This window comes from Rhinolophus sinicus, linkage group LG07 (assembly GCF_036562045.2).
Source record: "Rhinolophus sinicus isolate RSC01 linkage group LG07, ASM3656204v1, whole genome shotgun sequence".
In the NCBI taxonomy this organism is placed as follows: Eukaryota; Metazoa; Chordata; class Mammalia; order Chiroptera; family Rhinolophidae; genus Rhinolophus; species Rhinolophus sinicus.
Genome location: NC_133757.1, coordinates 10,016,483 through 10,034,453, shown reverse-complemented (window position 1 = coordinate 10,034,453; position 17,971 = coordinate 10,016,483). Strand labels below are relative to the sequence as shown.

Here is a 17,971-nt window from a genome sequence, read left to right as displayed (position 1 = left end):
CACAGCAGGAACTAAATTTTGGAAGATGGAAAGCAGGTGGATAAATTGTAAGTGATGAAGCAGAACCCAGAAAGCCGAGCGGAGAAAGCAGAGACTCAACCTGATTTACACTAAAGAATCCCACACCAGGGATGGGCAGGGCCAGGAACCCTGGCAGTGGGGGTGAAGGTGGGCTTGAAAACTTGATGGTTGGCTGAGAGTCTACCTAAGGAGCAGTTAGACCTGATTACGTCCCCCCTCCTCATAGTTGGCAAAACACCCCTTCTGCCCCAGCAGAAGTCTAGAAACTGATTTTGTGGAGGAAGGAAAACAGAATCTCTATATTGGGGAGGAACCGTGGGGAGGAAGGACCTGTGCTGAAACAGGAAATTAAATCAAAGCTTACATATTGGATACACGTCGTCTTCTTCCTCCACTCAGATCTCAGAATGCTGGCAGAAAAAGCAGGAGATTGGAAAATTCTTCATTTGGGCATCTGACCAAATCAGAGGAGTTCCAGGTGCCAACATACTTGTTTTGTGTCCTCAAAGGACAAATGGTAGATAAAAATGTTTTCTCTGCTGGCTGCCCCGGTGGCTCAGGCGGTTAGAGCTCCGTGCTCCTAACTCCGAAGGCTGCCAGTTCAATTCCTCGAGTCCCGTAAGGGATGGTGGGCTCTGCCCCCTGCAACTAAGATTGAACATGGCACCTTGAGCCAAGCTGCCTTCCGGATGGCTCAGTTGTTGGTTGGAGCGCGTCCTCTCAACCACAAGGCTGCCAGTTGGATTCCTCGACTCCCGCAAGGGATGGTGGGCAGCGCCCCCTGCAACTAGCAATGGCAACTGGACCTGGAGCTGAGCTGCGCCCTCCACAACTAAGACTGAAAGGACAACAACTTGAAGCGGAACTGCACCCTCCACAACTAAGATTGAAAGGACAACAACTTGACTTGGAAAAAAGTCCCGGAAATACATACTGTTCCCCAGTAAAGTCCTGTTCCCCTTCCCTAATAAAATCTTAAAAAAAAAAAAAAAAAAAAAAGTTTTCCCTGCTTTTCTTTCAGGAATACGTAATTTGGAATTGACTTCTGTCAGAGAAAACACAATTTCCTGCTTTATGTCCCCCCATTTGTGTTTTAGATGAGGGAAATAGTATACTGTGTTTGACATGAATGATTACAAGTTTACAGATTCTACTCATGTTGCTGTTGTTATTAGTTTCTCGAGACAGCTGAACTAAATCATCCTACAACAGGGCTCTCAACTTTACCTGCAATTAGAATTACCTGGGGAGCTTTGCAAACATACCAAGCCCAGAGCCCCACCCTTCAGGGATTCTGATTTAATTAATTGGGGAGGGGTCAGGCATCATAGTTATAAGAGCTCCCAGGGTGATTCTAATGTGCAGCAAAAGTTAAAAAATCACTGAAATGAAAAACACTGAAAAAGGAAGCCTGAAGTTGACAAGCCTATTCATTCTGTCAGAGTGACAAATCAACATTTTAGTGTCTATTTTTAAATATGACTAGACAGGCAAGAGTCACCAGATACCTGAGGAAAACTTCTAACATGAAAGACAGACCAAAACAATCAAGTATATACAAGCAAGTGTGAGGAAACAGACTATACAGGAAGAAAAAAATCTTTGGGAGAAAGGGGGAAATCATTAATTTCTCAGATCTTAGATGATCAAAAAATAAAATAGGAAAAAAATTAAATCCATGAAATCAGAACAAGATACTATTTTAAAAAGGAAACACTCAGACTTCAAGAGGCCCAACATCAAAATAGGCATCCCAAGAAGAGAAAGGAAACAGAGGGGAGAAAACATCAAAAGAAATAATTCAAGATGAAGGACCTGAGTTTCCAGGTTGAAAGGCTGACCAAGTACCAACATAATGGATAAAACAAAAACCTCCAAGAAAGCATGTGATGATTACATTTCTGAGAGATCGGGATCAAATATATGGTGATGGAAGGAGAACTGACTCTGGGTGGTGAGCACATAATGTGAGATACAGATGATGCATTACAGAATTGTACACCTGAAATCTATGTAACTTTACCAACAATTGTTACCCCAATAAACTTTAATTAAAAAAAAAAGATGTTTCATAATGGAAGGAATAAAAAAGAGCAACTTCAGTGCAAAATAAAAAATTTTCAGAGAGATGATTCTACAAGTTTCCACAGTGAAGAGGGAAAAATATCTACATACAAAGTATCAAAAATTATGATGGTATTGAGTTTCTCTCCATTCGATGCTAGAAGACAGTGGAACAACTGAAAATTCTGAAGAAAAGTATTTTAAATCTAAAACCCTGTTATTTGTAATAGCTAAACTGTCAATTAACTGGAAGAACAGAATAGACATTTTCAGACTTGCAAGAATTTACACGGCTCTCTTGTGTACCCTTTTTCAGAACGTTACCGAGGATACGTACCACCAAAATGTGAAAGAGGAAGACATGGAATCCAGGAAGCAAGGCGTCCATCACAGGAGAAGAGCAAAGAAAAAAATCCAGAAAGATGTGGAAGGGAGATCTGAGGATGGCTGCTGTGCAGCAGATCTAGAGAGCAACTAATCCAGGAGAATTTAGAGTGTTCTCTGTCTCCCTTGCAGCTAGGTGTGAACATGTGACCTTGGCCCCACCAATCAGTGAATCCACATGAGATTTCATTTCTGGAGAAAGAAAACAATGTAAAGAAGCAGGTGTCGATGAGAAACACCTGCTTTTCAGGAGGTAAAGGGGAGGCATTTAACCTTCAAAGACAGCAGCAGTGAAAAACTGACCTCCCTGACATCCAGCCAGGTGGTCTGAGCACTGTCTCTGGCTGTGATGTCCCCAGGCCTGACCCCCCTCCCGCCTGGGGATACTGGAGCTAGTCAACATCCTATAATGAATTCATCTTCTAGCTGGAGGGCGTTCTGTTTTTTGCAACTAAGCATATGATGGATAGACTGTGACCAAATAGCTAAGGCTGAATTCATAAGTATACAGAAAATTAAGCAAACAAAAAAGACCATTATTAATTCCAAGGAAAACAACAAAAAATTGTATAAGAAAAATACATAATCATGGTACACTATATGGATTAGCTGGGAACAATATTTAACATTAATGTAAACATTGAAGCCTCATATAAAGTTATAAATATATCAGATGGAGAAGGGGCAGGGCAAGTGTGTGTCTCAGGGTGGAAGGTGTAGTTTTCTGTGGCTGCTGTAACAAATGACCACCAACATAGTGGCTTAAAACAATACAGCCTTACTTTCCTGCCATTCTGGGCCGAAGGGGTCTCCCTGGGTGAAAATCAAGGTGTCAGCAGGGCTGTATTCCTTCTGGAAGCTCTAGGAGAGAATCCATTGCCTTGCTCATTCAGGCTGTGGGCAGAGGGTAGCACTGAGGTCTCTGTTTCCTTGCTGTCAGCAGAGGCCTGTTCCTACTTCTGGAGGCTGCACACTCCTTGACTCAGGCCCCCTTTCTCCATCTTCAAATCCAGCCACAGAGGCTGCAACTCTCTCCTGCCTCTTCTTCCTTTGTCACATCTTTGACCCACTGTACCGCGAGTCACTTTTAAGGACTCAGGGGACTAGAGTGAGCCCACCCAAATATTCCAGGATCATCTCCCCATTTTAAGGTTCTTAATGTGACTCACATCTGCAAAGTCTCCCTGGCCACATAAGGTACCATATTCACAGGTTGGGGGAATTAGGGCCTGGCAGACCAGGGCAGGGGAGAAATCCCCATCTTCCAGAGTAGGACGTCATCAATGTCGGAAACGGAAAAATCAAGAAAGAGCACCATACACATTGTAATATGGAAGTGGAAACCAGAAGACACTTGTAGAAAAGCAGAGAACGGAGAGCAAGAGTTGGCAGTTTTTTAATGCATTTGGAATTAAGGAGGGGATGGAAGGAAGATTACACGAAGGTGGGAGAAAGCAAGGTGGAGACTGGATTACAGGAAGGTTAACTAAGTTATGTACGCTCTTGCAGGTGGTTACACCTTCCAGGGGTCTGGAAGAAAGGATTACTTCTAACATTTCAAAGCCGTGTTACATAGATTGCATGAGAACAACCCACAGGGCTGGCTTAAAAACCTCTCACAAAAGAAGTTACAGGCGGGGGGCATGACTACCCACCATGACCTGCCCAGTTGGGAATTATTCATGATCAGATCACCCTGTGAGGTTACTTGCAGTTAGATGTATTGCAGCACCCCTTTTTCATCCACAACAAACTTTCCAGAAGACTTGAAGCTACAGGAAGTGAATCCTGGAGCTGCTGCAGCCACCTTATGACTCTGAGGTTAGGGCCTCAAACAGGAGCCACGGGGAAGGACCACAGGAAAAAGGAAAGAGAGAGACATCCTGTGATGTCACTGCAGCTACTGCTGTTCCCTCTACAGTGTCTATGGCCTCTGGGATTTCTGGTCCTAATGATAATTACCCTGAGGCATTGGTTCTCAGCCCTGGCTGCCTATTAGAATCAGCTGGGACACCGCAAAAGAAACCCCACAACACCCAGGCCTGGTCTCATCCCCAATGATTCTGATTCACTTGGCCTGGGGTGGAGCAGCCCTAGAAAAACGGGGAGCAGAGAAGGGAAAGGGCAGGAGGAGAAAAATAGCATTTCTGCCAGATCTCCTTCTGATAAGGCTGGTTTGCTAAAGCTGGGCTTCAAGCTATTCATGCAAAACAAACACCAGATAAATTTCCTTTCCTGTCTCCTCCCCATTCACCTGAGGAAATGGGAACTCCTTGACATTTTGGTGGAAAGCAGGAGCAGGGACTGTAACGAAGGAGACGGAAGAAGGGGGAAAAAACATTTTAGGTTTTTGTGTGTTTTTTAAGTGGAGACCATGGAAAGTAAAACAAAATCTTCTAGAAAGTAATTGGGAGACTACTTTCATGACCTTGGGGTAGGCTAAGATTCTGTAAACAGGACACAGAAAGTATATGCTCCAGGGGCTTGAACAGGAACCACGGCTGTCATTTACCATTTGCTCCTGTGCATATTAGATCCTGGTACATAAGGAAAGCGGGAGGGTGGTCCATCAGAACTGGCTCAGCACAGGAAGTCCTATTTTACATTGCAGGGTGAAACTCCATCTGGAAAAGAGAATATAAACTCAGGAGAGGAGGAGCCCATCACCGCGTCCTTCCCACACAAGGCCCAGTGTGGGAAGGGCCTGGGGTGATGGACACCAGGGGGTGCCCTTCAGACAGTGCGTCCAGGCCCCCCCGCCAGCAGCTTTGGCTGGAGTCAATCAGGCCCGTTCGTTTCACTGCTGTCCCCATCCCAGCTTGTCTGACAGTGGGGTGACAAAGGACCAGCATTTCCTGGAAAGGTCAGCACTAGGAGGAAAGGCTGAGGAGCCACTGCGCCCCCTACAACACTCCATGGTTTACCGAATGCCTTTATCTGCAGTCTCACCATATCCTCACACCAGCCTGCTGGGGACCACCTACCCTGTATTATGGATAAGGCGATGGGCTTCAGCAAAAGGAAAACTCCGCCTGAGGCCTCTCAGCATGTGAACAGCAAAGCCCAGCTCCTAAGCCTGGTGCCCAGGAGACCCCTCCTGCTCCCTCACTGCACCGTCGCCTTCTCTAGGGCAATTTGATTCCAGCTGCCAGGACATCATTGACAGAAGTGTGGGCAAATATGTGGACCTGTGGTGAGGCGTGGGTAGTGAAGTGGACCGGAATATTCCACCCCAAAATAGGCCCCTTTGGCCTATTTTGGCATGTGGCTTTGAGCTGAAGACAGTTGAACAGCAGACACAGCGCTCTCCCCCGTTAGCCTAAAAGCAGGACATAAATTTCCCTTTGTGACAGTGTCCCCCCTCCCCACTCCCATACAAGGAGAACAACCCTTATTATCACTGCAGACGGAAAGTCAGCACTGAGATGGGTCTAGGCAAACCTTTCTAAAATAACCCTTACTTCATTAGTTTCCCCCCATATATTGACCTTCCCACAATTTATCACCCCTAGAAACCCAAATGGTTCTAAATGAAGTTAAATGGTATATAAATCCCCAGGTCTGTTTCTTTGGGTCTTCATGTCTCTCTCTCTCTCTTTTGTTTTTGTTTTAAATAAGAGTTTATTTGAGCCAACCTGATGACATACTGGGGTCAGACAATTAAATTTGTGAACTTTCCACCATGTAAGTACACAGTGGAAACTTCGTGAACTTAATTGTCTGACCAAACGTATGCTGGGGAGCAAGCTCTCAAATGCTCCCTTCACTTCTTTTCTATGAAGACCTCCATGCACAGAAAAATTAAAATATTAACATCAAATAACATTTGTATGCCTTTTCTCCCATCATTTGTCAGTTTAATCTGTCATTTGTCAGTTTAATTTGCAGGCCTCAGAGGCAGAACCTAAGAGTAAAATTTATTTCCTCCCCTACATCAATGATATACTCTGGAAGAGAGACATCAACAGGGCATGGTTCAGCTGATTGGGGGCCCCGGATAAAGGCTGAACAGCAGACAGCTAGCTGGCCAGGGTTGAGGAGAGCAGAAGCTCAGCCATTGTCACTATGTAACTTTGAGGATATGTGGCCAAGAAGGCCTCCCCAGGGACCTTTGGAGCCTCTTGTCTTCTCTGCAGCTGAAGTTCCCGCCTCTTTTCAGGACTATACCAAGGTGCCCAGTTAGTGCCCTGAAGGGGGAGAGTAAAGGCCTAGAGTCTTGGGAGGGACAAGCCCAGGCCAGAGAGTGGATCTGGGGCTGCTTCCCCTATATACAGCCTCACTCCTGGAGTGCCCAGTGTATGACAAGGGAAGGCACAAACTCCTGGTGATGACACTGCAGCATTCTTACATCTCTTTGGAGGAAATAGGGGCCACGCTCAGAAACAAGGCCTTGACAAAGGATGTGTTGAGGAAACAGCAGTGATTCTGGTGTTCCCAACCCAGTGAGCTCCCAGGCGAGGGTCAGTGAGCTGCTGTTGTAGGCCTGCCCACCTGGTCCAGGGATCAGCCTGGGAAAACTTGGGCTGAGAGACGGGGCCCTACACAAACCTATCCATGAATAGAAACACCTGCGGGGGGGGGGCACTGCACCTGCACTCAGGCAGACCTGGGTTCAAATCCCGGCACCACCACTTACCAGCTGAGACCTTGGGCGTGTTGTTTCCCTTCTCTGAGCCACGGCTTCCCCTAAAACAAGAAGGGGATAACAACCCAACTACGCATAGATGAAATGGGATGGTTCACACAGCGCTCGGCCAGGGTTAACTGCTACAACAGACCTAGTTCTCAGATCTACAGCGGAACTGATTTTGTGTTGCACTTAATTTCTGTTGCATGCCCCTTTTTTTACTGAATGGTAGAAACTTAATCAATTGAGGGGGTCCCCATCCCTTCAGTTCTTCCTTATTGGCTTCTAAATTCCTCCCAGTGCAAGGCCTGTAGGGAGTGAGCAGAGGTGGGCCCCAGCTGGCAGCTCCAGAGCGAGCTTCATTCTGCCTGGTCATTGCGTCACACAGTTTTCTGCTATATCCTTTGGAGGTGCCCACACACCAAGGCTCTTCACCTCGGTGCTCACCCTGGAGCAGGGTCTCTCACCTTGTCACTGATGACATTTTAGGCCAGATCAACCTTTGTTGTGGGGGCTGTTCTGTTCATTGGGGATGTTTAACAGCACTCCTGGCCTCTATCTATCCACTAGACACAAGAAGCATCCTAGCCAGTTGTGACAACTAAAAATGTCCCCCACCATTGCCAAATGTCCCCCGTGGGGCAAAATTGCCCTGATGGAGAGCCACAGTACTGGACCACTTGGGACCGCCTGCTCCTCTATACCTGGGAGCAGGGGTTCTGGTGTGGTCTCTCGGTCACATTAGCCCTGACCCCCACTGGCCAGCTCTTCTGCTCTGACCACTCCCGGACCTCGCCCCATTCCGTGAGCAGCCCTGTGACCCAGGGCTCTGTGAGGACCCTGGACGCCAGGTGCAGGATGAAGGTAGCTGACGAATGAGAGGTGGCGTCTCCAAAGGGGCACCCAAATAATGCAGCCACATACATTGCACATGGTGGAGAAGGTGGAGGAAGGGCCTACCATTGGCCTCCCCACCACTGATTTGCAGCCCAGCTGCTCTGGTGGAAGCACCCTGCTCTGTGGACCCCGCCGGGTGATCTCAGGTGCCTTCAGCCCTTCCCTCTGTGGCACCCGTGGGGCTCATGCCCTGGCATTTGTCCTCAGCAGCTCACGGTGGTTCAGGTTGGCCTCCCTCCACTGCCTGTTTCCATGATAGGTGAACACTGACGAGGTCACTGACAGTCCTTGGATTCCTTTCCTCACTGAGTCCTGGAGGGGACATGCTCACCTGAACCAGACCCAGCCACTGCCCCACTATGTAAGGGCCAGCTGTCACTCGTCTTTATCCAAGGACACCGGCTCCAACGCAGCGCCTGATAGGGCAAGATGCTTCACACTCGGGATCCTACTGTGTGCGGCGTCCCTGAAGGTGATTCTCTGTAGACCAGGAATGATGGCTGCATCACACTGCGTTTCCAAAATTAAACAGGGAAGATGAACTCCTAGGAAGTGGAGGCCAAGCGATGGTATTCAATCACCAGAGACAAGGCTGGCGTGGTTTCCGGGATGAGCAACAGAACCAAGTACTCCTGGCCTGACAAGAAGGGGTCCTTGGTCCTGGCTCACGATCACGGTGTCCTTAGAACTGAAAGAGATGGACATTGTGCTACTGACTTCATTTGCATAAACAGGAAAGTACTAGGTCTGGTGAGCAAAGGTTTGTTTGAGCACAGTAGTCAAAGGCCCTCTACCCTTCGCAGAGGCCAGTTCAGAGGCCCAGAGCCCCTGGAAGCAATGCTGTGTACCAAACCACCCCAGAACTACAGCTTAAAACATGTATTCTGCTCCGAAAGCTGCATTTGGGGCAGAACTCACTGGGAATAGCTCATCTCTGTCCTACTTGGTGTCAGCTAGGCAATGCAAAGGCTGGGCCTAGAAACATCTGAAGGCTCATCCAGGTGTCTGGTCGTTAAAGAACTCAAACAGCTGGTGCTGGAACAGCCAGGAGGGCCCCTCAGCCACCTCTCTCCATCTTTATGTGGCCTCTCCCCAGGATGGCAGCCTCAGGGTAACCAGACTTTTCTATGTTGGCTCAGGATTCCCAAGGCACACGTTGAGAGAGAGAGAGAGAGAGAGAGAGAGAGAGAGAGAGAGAGAGAAATGGACAGTCATGTACCAGATGGAAACTGGATCGTTTTTTATAGCCTAGCCTCAGATGCCAAGCCCCATCACTGCTGCGATTATATTAGTCAAAGTTCTCCAGAGAAACAGAACCAACTGGATATATATGGATAGATATGAGATTTATTATAGGAACTGTCTCACACAGTCATGGAGGCCAAGAAGTCCCACAATCTGCATCTACCAGCTGGGGAACCAGGCCAGCCAGTGGTGTAGTGAAGGCCTGAGAATCGGGGCTGGGTGGCGTTGGGAGCAGGGGAGCTGATGGCGTAAGACCTGACATGAGTCCGAAAGCCCAAGGACCAGGAGTGATGTCTGAGGGCAGGAGGAGATGGCTGTCTCAGCTGAGAGAGTGACTTATCCCTTCCTCTGCCTTTCCGTTCTCTGCAGGCCCTCCGTGGACTGGATGAGACCCACCCTCACAGGGAGGGCCATCTGCTTTACTCAGTCCACCAATTCAGATGCCAATCTCTCCTGGAGACACCGTCACAGACACACCCAGAAATAATGTTTTACCAGCTATCGCGTTGTTCCTTAGCCCAGTCACACTGGCACGAAACAGTAACCATCACAGCCATGCTGTGTTTTAGAACTAAGACAGCCCTTATTCACGGGGAGAGGTCAGAGACCCTACCGCTCAGGGGAGGAGTCGCAAAATGGCATCACAAGAACACGTGAGCTGGGCTACAAGCAATACAGCCAAGGCTGGAAACACAACCGGCCACAGTCCCCTGGAGGAGCTCTGCTGGCCCAGCACCGCCTTCCACCAGCTTCCCGGGTTCCTGTCCACTGAGAAGAAATGACTCGACTTTTTAGGGATTACTGGACACTGGCTCTGAACCTACACCAAACAAAGTGGCCATGACACTTTGATGAATGGAGGTCACACATGAGCTCAGCCACACGGACTTCCCCTCCTCAAGGCTCATCTCACTACAGATATGTCACCATTTCCCAAGGGGACCAGCCAGTGATCCAGTGGCAAACTGATTACATTGGATCACTTCTATCAGGAAAGGGAGGGCGCTTTCTTCTCACTGGAATAGAATCTCTAAATATGGATCTGCCTTCCCACCCTTCTGCTAAGGTCGCCACCCATGCACTGACCGAATACCTGTCACAATCACCGTATTAATAAGTGCTAGTGTAAGGAGGAGAGGGTGACTTCCCCAAATCAAAACAAAATATGGGCAAATGATAAAATTAATATTTTATCTTCATCAACTTCAGACATATCAGGGGTTCTTTCTGGCCATATGAGACCAGCAGATGTTATGTTTCAGGGAAGAATTATTTAAAGGAATCCTGCCCCACCACACCACAGTCAAATTTATTATGAAAGATCAGCTGAAGGAACAAGGAAAACACTTTCTAATTTATTATAGGAAAACATTTCTTCCACTGTCTGCCAAGCTTTGTACAAGTTGCAGACCGGGAAGCATGGTGATCATCTGATTCCTTTTTTTTTTTTTAAATCCATCACTTTTATTCCTGTAGCCACGCTGCAAACAGTACCTATGCCCCAGGGTTGCGACTCAGGAATTAAATCTGAACTTTTTCACCAGGAGCTGAAGCTGTACATGGTCAGTATTCCTGGCAGGAAGTCACTTTTCCATCCATCCCAATGGACCTCTGTCCCCGACCACGGCCCCCGTGTCACACAGGGACCTGCCTCTGACCTCCTGGCCAGCTCCTGGCTGCTATCTAAGGGGCCAACACACACACACTCTGATGTCAGCTCTTTCCCTCGTAAGTTCCAGAACTATGGCTTTGGGCTCTCCATTCCTCCAGATAGTTCTGTCTGTTCTCTCAAGTCAGAACCAGATCATCGAGGCTCTGCCCAAACCCAGCCTCATTCCTGAAGTAGGAATGTTGGCCAGTGGGGCCAGATGTTGTTTGTTTTCTTAAAGTCTCCTTGAGAGGTAAGTTAGACCCGGCTTATCCTTGCATAGAAGTATTAGCAGCTGCAGAAAGGGTCTCAAGGTGCCCATATGCACCCATCCCTCCCCCATTCGCTCCATCACCCTTCACTAAATTTAATGACCTATGGTCTCAGAGCTGTGGGCTGAGGACAGTAGCAAGTGGCGACAATGTAGCACAGAAGGAAAAATATGAGTTACGAGCATGGTGGGGGCACTGGTGGAAGCCATGGACGTTGTTTTGGTCAGTTCTCCCTCAGATGCAAGGAACAGAACCCCATATCAAACCAGCTCATACAAAAGGGAGATTTACTGGCTCACCTAACTGGGAAGTCCAGGAGAATCTGCTTCAGGGACAGCTGGATGCAGAAGCTGTGCGATGATGTCATTTGGGCTCTGCCTGTGTGTGGTTTTCTTCTGCACGGAGGTGCTCTTCCTATGTAGCAAGATGGCCACTAGCAGCTGCAAACTCAAAGCATCCCAAGTGAGCAGTGACAATGAAAAGAGCACTTCCCTTTTGCAGTATTCTCACATCCATCTCAGGGAAGAGTCTGACTGGTCCTGTTTGAGTCACATGCCCATCCCTGTACTAATCTCTGTGGCTGTGGGAGTTAGATCATCTGATTGGTCAGCCTGTGTCATATGCCCACCCCTGCAGTAGGGGAAGAGCTGTGATTGACAGCCCTACCAGGACCACATGGCTTAAGACAGTTCTCCAGAGAAACCCGAAGAAGGAGTGTGGGAAAGCACGCTGGGCAGATGAAACTCACCTCTCCAGTCAACTGCCGAAGGCTTCGCTGAGGAGGCCTCATACATAGGCTGGACTTGATGGCAGAGCAGGATTTACTGGGAAGAAAGAGGAGAGCAGAGGGAAAAGGTGTGGGGCAGGAGTGACCCCAGAGAGTGGCTGAGAAGGAGAATGCTGTAGATTGAATGTTTGTGTCCCCCACAAATTCCTATGTTGAAACCTAATCCCTAATGTGATGGTATTTAGAGGTAGGATTTGGGAGGTGGTTAGGTCATGAGGGTGGAGCCCCCATGAATTGGATTAGTGCCCCTTATAAAAGAGGCCATGTGAGGACACAGGGAGAAGACACTCATCTGTGAACCAGGAAGCAGGCCCCCATCAAAATACCAAATTAAACAGTGCTTTGATCTTGGACTTCCAGCCTCCAGAACTTGAAGAAATAAATTTCTGCTGTTTACACGTCACTCAGTCTACGGTGTCCTGTCATAGCAGGCTGAGTTAGGACAGAGAGGAAAGGAGACGCCACAGAGCTCCACGCACCTGCCTCACCCTACTCCAATTGTCACCTCTTCAGGACTATCATGAGGTATGAACCTAGGGGGGGGGGGCAATGTGTGCCACGGTGAGAAGGGAAAAAATCTACAGGATCCAGACTTCCACTTGGCTGTTTTGAAAATGGAGTTTGTTTGGCACCACCAAATCCCAGCTGAAAGCACACTCGGGTGTGCCACGGGGGGAACCCACCAGGAGGAAGGAGGCAGAATGGGCAAATCCAGTTTCCAAGAGCTTTCTGGCAGATGGACGTGGTCCCTGTGGTGAGCTGGCTACAGTCCCCAGGGACAAGAGAGGACAGTCACTGTTAGGCTTTAATAGCAGAAGAAACAGCATGGACGAGCCAAGAGAACAGTACTTGGAATCTAACATTCTGGGTTTGAATTTTTTGCATTTTAAAAAAATAAGGATATTACTGCAAAAAAGTCACCCAGAAACCCAGCACCTGGAGATGACCACTGTTAGCGATTTTATGTATATTCTTCTAAACTTTTACATACTTTTACATATTTCTATATTTTTTTTACACAAAATAAAGGCAATTACACCTTCCAAATTTTCCTTTAACAAAAGGGGGAAGGTCATACTGTTCAGTGACCTTGTAAAGCGTGATATGTAGTAACATTACTCCATGTACCCTTTTATTTAACGATGAGGAATCTGAGGTCTGGAGGAGGGAAACAGCTCGTAAGATGCTGGTGGGTCAGAAAGCCCCCCCAGCTCCATCTCACTCAGGGCCCTTCCCAGCCCATGACGCTGCTGTATGGTGAGTTCTCTTCTGAAGGTGACACTTGTGTTCAACCATGGGGGCCTGAAGCAGCAGCTAGGGAAGGGGAGGTGGTGTGATCGAGTCTTGGACTCCCCCAGCAGATCCGGGGCTCACACACCGTCAACCTCAGAGCAACCCGCCGTGCAGCCACCCTGCCTTCCTGGCCAGGACCCTGGACCCTGCCTCCCAGGAACTGCGACCTCTTGTCCCCCAGCTGGGCCCCATCACTATGCAGAGAGATGGCCCTAGATTTTACCTCTGGCTGAGAGATAAGGTGTGGCCAGTTCAACCCAAGTCCGTGGGTACACCCTGAGCATATCCAGACAGTCAGGATTCATTTTGGGGCTGTCAGGGGACATGTGGTGTGTGTTCCTGTGGCTAGAAGATAAATGCTCTTTGGTTCCAGGAAGCAAGCTATTCATTAGCAAATGTCACAGTAGTGGACATCAGGGGCCCTGACAATGCATCCAGCCTCCTGGGAGGCAACTCTGTCACCTTGAACCTTCCCAGGGAGCTGGGAGAAGCGAAGAGATTAAAGGACAGCAGGAGACACACCCAACAGGGCTGCAGTCTGTTGAGGCAAGAGAGGAAAATCACCTCAGAGGAGGGCTGATGGGTTAAGAGCGTTGGCTTTGGAGTCTATTAACCTGGGTTCAAAGTCCCTTCGCGCTCTTGCTAGCTTTGCGACCTTGTGTTGCACTCCAACCCCACACCCGAGCCTCACCCTTCACATCTATAAAACGGGATTACCCATAATACCCACCTCCCTGGGTTGTTGGAGATTAAATGAGGTAATGGGGTAGAACTCTTAGCCAGTGCTGGACACATTACCCACCACTATTATCTGCCTGTTGGTTTTGAGAAAGGAGAAATCTCACATAAAGTGAACGTAGGTACCCGACAGACACTCCAAAAACCAAACTATGTGTTAATCATTTTCTAAACCGCACTATGCATTTCCTGCCTCGTTCAGAACAGAGAAACTGAAATTTAATATTTTCCCAACAATTCAGAATTAACATTACCAAATGATCGTGTCCTGCCATCATACAGTAATATCTACAGAGGTGACTGGATGCAAGTTGGGTTTTTTGTCCAAATGCTAAATGGCTCTGTGCTAATAGAGCTGTTTTACAGTTTGCTGGCCTCCTCCCTCAGCGTCAGGGTCTCAGTTACCGCTTCTCACTGCTTTCAGCAGGCCTTGCTCAACCCATCACCTCAACCTCCTATACCACCACCACCACCTTATGGTTTGAGCTGAGAAACCAGATAAAGGAGCCTGTTACAAACGTATGTAAAGTAAGAGTTATTAGGTCTCTAGAGAGGAGCTGACTCTTCTGCACAGTTAAAAAGAAAAAAATGTTTCAGTAGAACTCTAAGATAGTTAGCCAAGGCCTTTCACTCACTTCCCACTTCTCAGCCTCACCTCAGGTAGCTGAGATTTTAGGGGTCAGAACAAACCAGGGGAGGTGCTCATCAAAAAGTGACCAATATTATGCTCATCTGACATGACTTCCAACCTAGAGAGTGCTCCGAGAGGCTTTGTTGTTTAGATACATGTAAAATATCATAATAATATATAATATTATAAATAATATAATTAAAATATCACTGAAATGATTGCCATCCTTCTTTAGTATTTTTCTAGAAAATACAGAGATTTCAGCTGAGTTGAATTAAAGTCTCTGATGCTCCGGGTTTCTGGCTCCAGCCTGTAAGGACCATTCTGAAGATGATGAGGGAATCATCTGAGGAGAGTCAGTGCTGAGTGGCCTCTTTATGACAGCCCGTATTTCCTCCTCACATGATTTCTCAGCTCGTTCTCCCCTGTGTAGCCTCACTCAGTTCACCTGCTGTTTCAAAGTGTCTTTATTCTGCAGTCACTGAGCTTCCCTCCCCCAGCAGATATCTGCAAAGTCCCATGACATGCCAGGCACGAGGAGGGCACCAAGGTTCCTTGCCTCCAGAAGCCCCCCATCTGGTGAGGGGAGCAGACAGGTAGCAGCCCTACCTGGTGACCAGGATGGAGCAGGTATCAAGTCCCTAGGCACTCAGAGAAGAAAGTGACCAGCTCTTCCCAGGTGGGAAAGGGGGAAGCGCCACCAAAGAGGGGACATTTGACTGAGCCTTGAATACCTGAAAGAATCAGGGAAGGGTATTCCTGGCAGAGAAAACAGCTTATGCAAAGGCATGAAAACGTGAACACTCAGCACACTTGGAGCTGAGGGAGGGCTGGGGCAGAGGCCGAGGCCAGAGCGTTAGATGTCCCATCAGCATCCAACCACCATCATAGAGACAGCCTGAGCAGGACCAGGAAAAGACCCAGGACCCCCTGGTATCCAGTACCCATTGGCTGGAGCCAACTCCAGGAGACCCCCCCGTCCTGCTTGAAGAATCAGGAACTCAAGGTACCATATCTGCTTCTGAGCCAGGGCCAGCACAGGCCCAGGCATATCTTCAAGAGCTGTGAACGCCTGCTGAAAGCAACACGTGCCCACAAGCCTCAGGCCCAAAGTGTACGTTTCCATAGAGCAGCTGATCCCCTGGCCAGAAAGGCTAAAAATAATCTCGGGTAGATGTGCAGACCAGACTCTGACACATTCAAACCAAAAAGACTCAAAGATTTGCACAGTTGATGGAAACTGAAATATCAGCCGGCTCCTCCAGCCTGCGGACCACTTTGCCCAGTGATTCAGCAAAGACATTTGTTTGCTGAGCACCTGCCAGACACAGGAGGAGAGAAGGGAGTTCAATACCAACCATTAAATAAACCATGGTTCATCTTCATAGCTGCTGAAAGAAGAAGGCTCTATATACACTGACCTGGAAAGCTCCAAAGGTGTGTTAAATGAAAAAAGCAAATTGCAGAACAGTACATAGCATCTCAGATGTACTAAGCTTGAAGGAAAGTGTGCATGTGCCCGTGTAAATGCATGGCCAAAGACCTGGCATACCTCACAGAGACCCCATGCCAGTCATAGTATTAGCCCCATTTTGCAGATAAAATTATTAAGGTTCTGTGACGTTAGGTAACTTGATCATGTGGCTGCTAAACTACGGAACGGGGGTATAATAATAACCACTAAGATTTACATAGCAAAAATTTTTAAAGAACTGCAATAATACACACTAAACTCACTCATTGACTCATTCATTCAACAAATATGAATAGAATGTCTACACCACTCCAACCTCTGGAGAGAAAATGATGAAAAGTACAAATGAAGTCCCTGTACTCACAGCACTCACATTCAGGGGTCACCTCTGGAAAGGGAATGATAGAGGGTGGGGGTTGGAGACATGAAAGAAAATATTAGCCTTGTCTAAATTGTTATAGAATTTTTCAGAATAGGAATGAACTATTTGATCAACCCACTATTTGAGTACTTAAGATTTATTTGTAATATTGCCATTGAAAAGAGATCTTTGGGCTTTGGGGGTAGGAATTTCATCTTCAAGCCGATTGCCCAACTGCTAAGAGTGTATTGCCAATATACTTTTGTTTTAATTACTGTAACAGTAATGTGCATTCAGATAAGCAAAATGCAGAGAGCTAACACTTGAGGGGACCTTGCTGTGCACCAGTCACTATGCTAAAGCTTGTGTCTGATCCTCGTAACCACTCTATGAGGTAAGAAATATACCCATTCGATAAATCAGTCCTCAACCAGGGGCGACTTTGCCCCCAAGGGACACATGACCAAGTCTGAAGTCATTTTGGGTCGTAACATTGTGGGAAAGGGGGAGGTTTCTACTGTCATCTAATAGACAGAAGCCAAAGACGCTGCTCAATATCCTGCAATGTATAGGACAGCCCCGGAACAAAGAGTTCTCTTTCTTTATGTCAATAAATGTCAGTAGTGCTGAGGTTAAGAAACCCTGTAATAAATGAAGAAACTGAGGTTCAAGAGAATAACCTGCCCAAGGTCACATAGCTAGTGTGGTCGGCAGAACAGTGGCCACACACACCTGTGAGTATGTCACTGGACATGGCAAAGGGAAACTCAAGGTGGAGATGGCATTAAGGTTGCCGATCAGCTGCTTTTAAAAAAGGGAGGTGATCCTGAATTGTGTGCACCACGTTATCACAAGGGTCTCTGAAAGTAGAAGAGGGAGACAGAAGAAAAAAACAGAGAGATGGCAACATAAGAAGGTAAGAAGGACTAACCGGCTGTTGCTGGCTTTGAAGAAGGATGGGGGGCCGTGAGCCAAAGGAATGCAGGCGGCCTCTCGAAACTGGAAGAGGCGAGGAGCCTCCAGAAAGGAAGGCAGCCCTGCAGACAGCTGACTTTAGCCCAGGGGGACCCACTGCTGACCTTCAGGACAGCAAGAAAATAAGTGTGTGTTGTTTTAAGCCGCTGCATTGGTGGTAATTTGTTAGAGCAGCCATAGAAAACCAATATGCCTCCCACCAAAGCATCGTCACCTGTTTGCTTGTCTGCCCAATTAGAGTGTAAGCTCGTGGGGCTCAGGAGAAGGGCAGTCTTAGTCCCAGGCTTTGAGGGTGAACAAATAAACTGTAGAACTGGAAAGAGCCAAGAAAACATGTCGGCCATCCAATTACTTTCAATGAGAGGAATCTGAGGTGCAGAGAAGGGAAATGTTCAAGGCTGCTCAATGTGTTCCAGCCTAGGCCACCACCCTGCCTTCTTTCTGGTCACTAAGCCACACGAGCCCCAGGACAGGCACTGCTGCCAACTCAAAACCATCAGGGTCAGGCTCCGTCAGGGTACAAGACATCCCTAGGGAACTCAGGACCGCTAGGA

General features: G+C 47.7%; 1 protein-coding gene across 1 annotated transcript in view; it reads right to left on the bottom strand.

The window, feature by feature from the left end:
- Positions 1-17,971, bottom strand: part of CACUL1 (CDK2 associated cullin domain 1) — a 227,285-nt gene that overhangs the window by 203,178 nt on the left and 6,136 nt on the right. The window contains exons 4-7 of the mRNA XM_074338983.1: positions 11,907-11,982; positions 11,458-11,598; positions 7,106-8,681; positions 4,982-5,093 (exon numbers count right to left, since the gene is read on the bottom strand). The gene's annotated coding sequence lies outside the window, so the exon portion shown is untranslated. The remainder of the gene's footprint in view (positions 1-4,981; positions 5,094-7,105; positions 8,682-11,457; positions 11,599-11,906; positions 11,983-17,971) is intronic.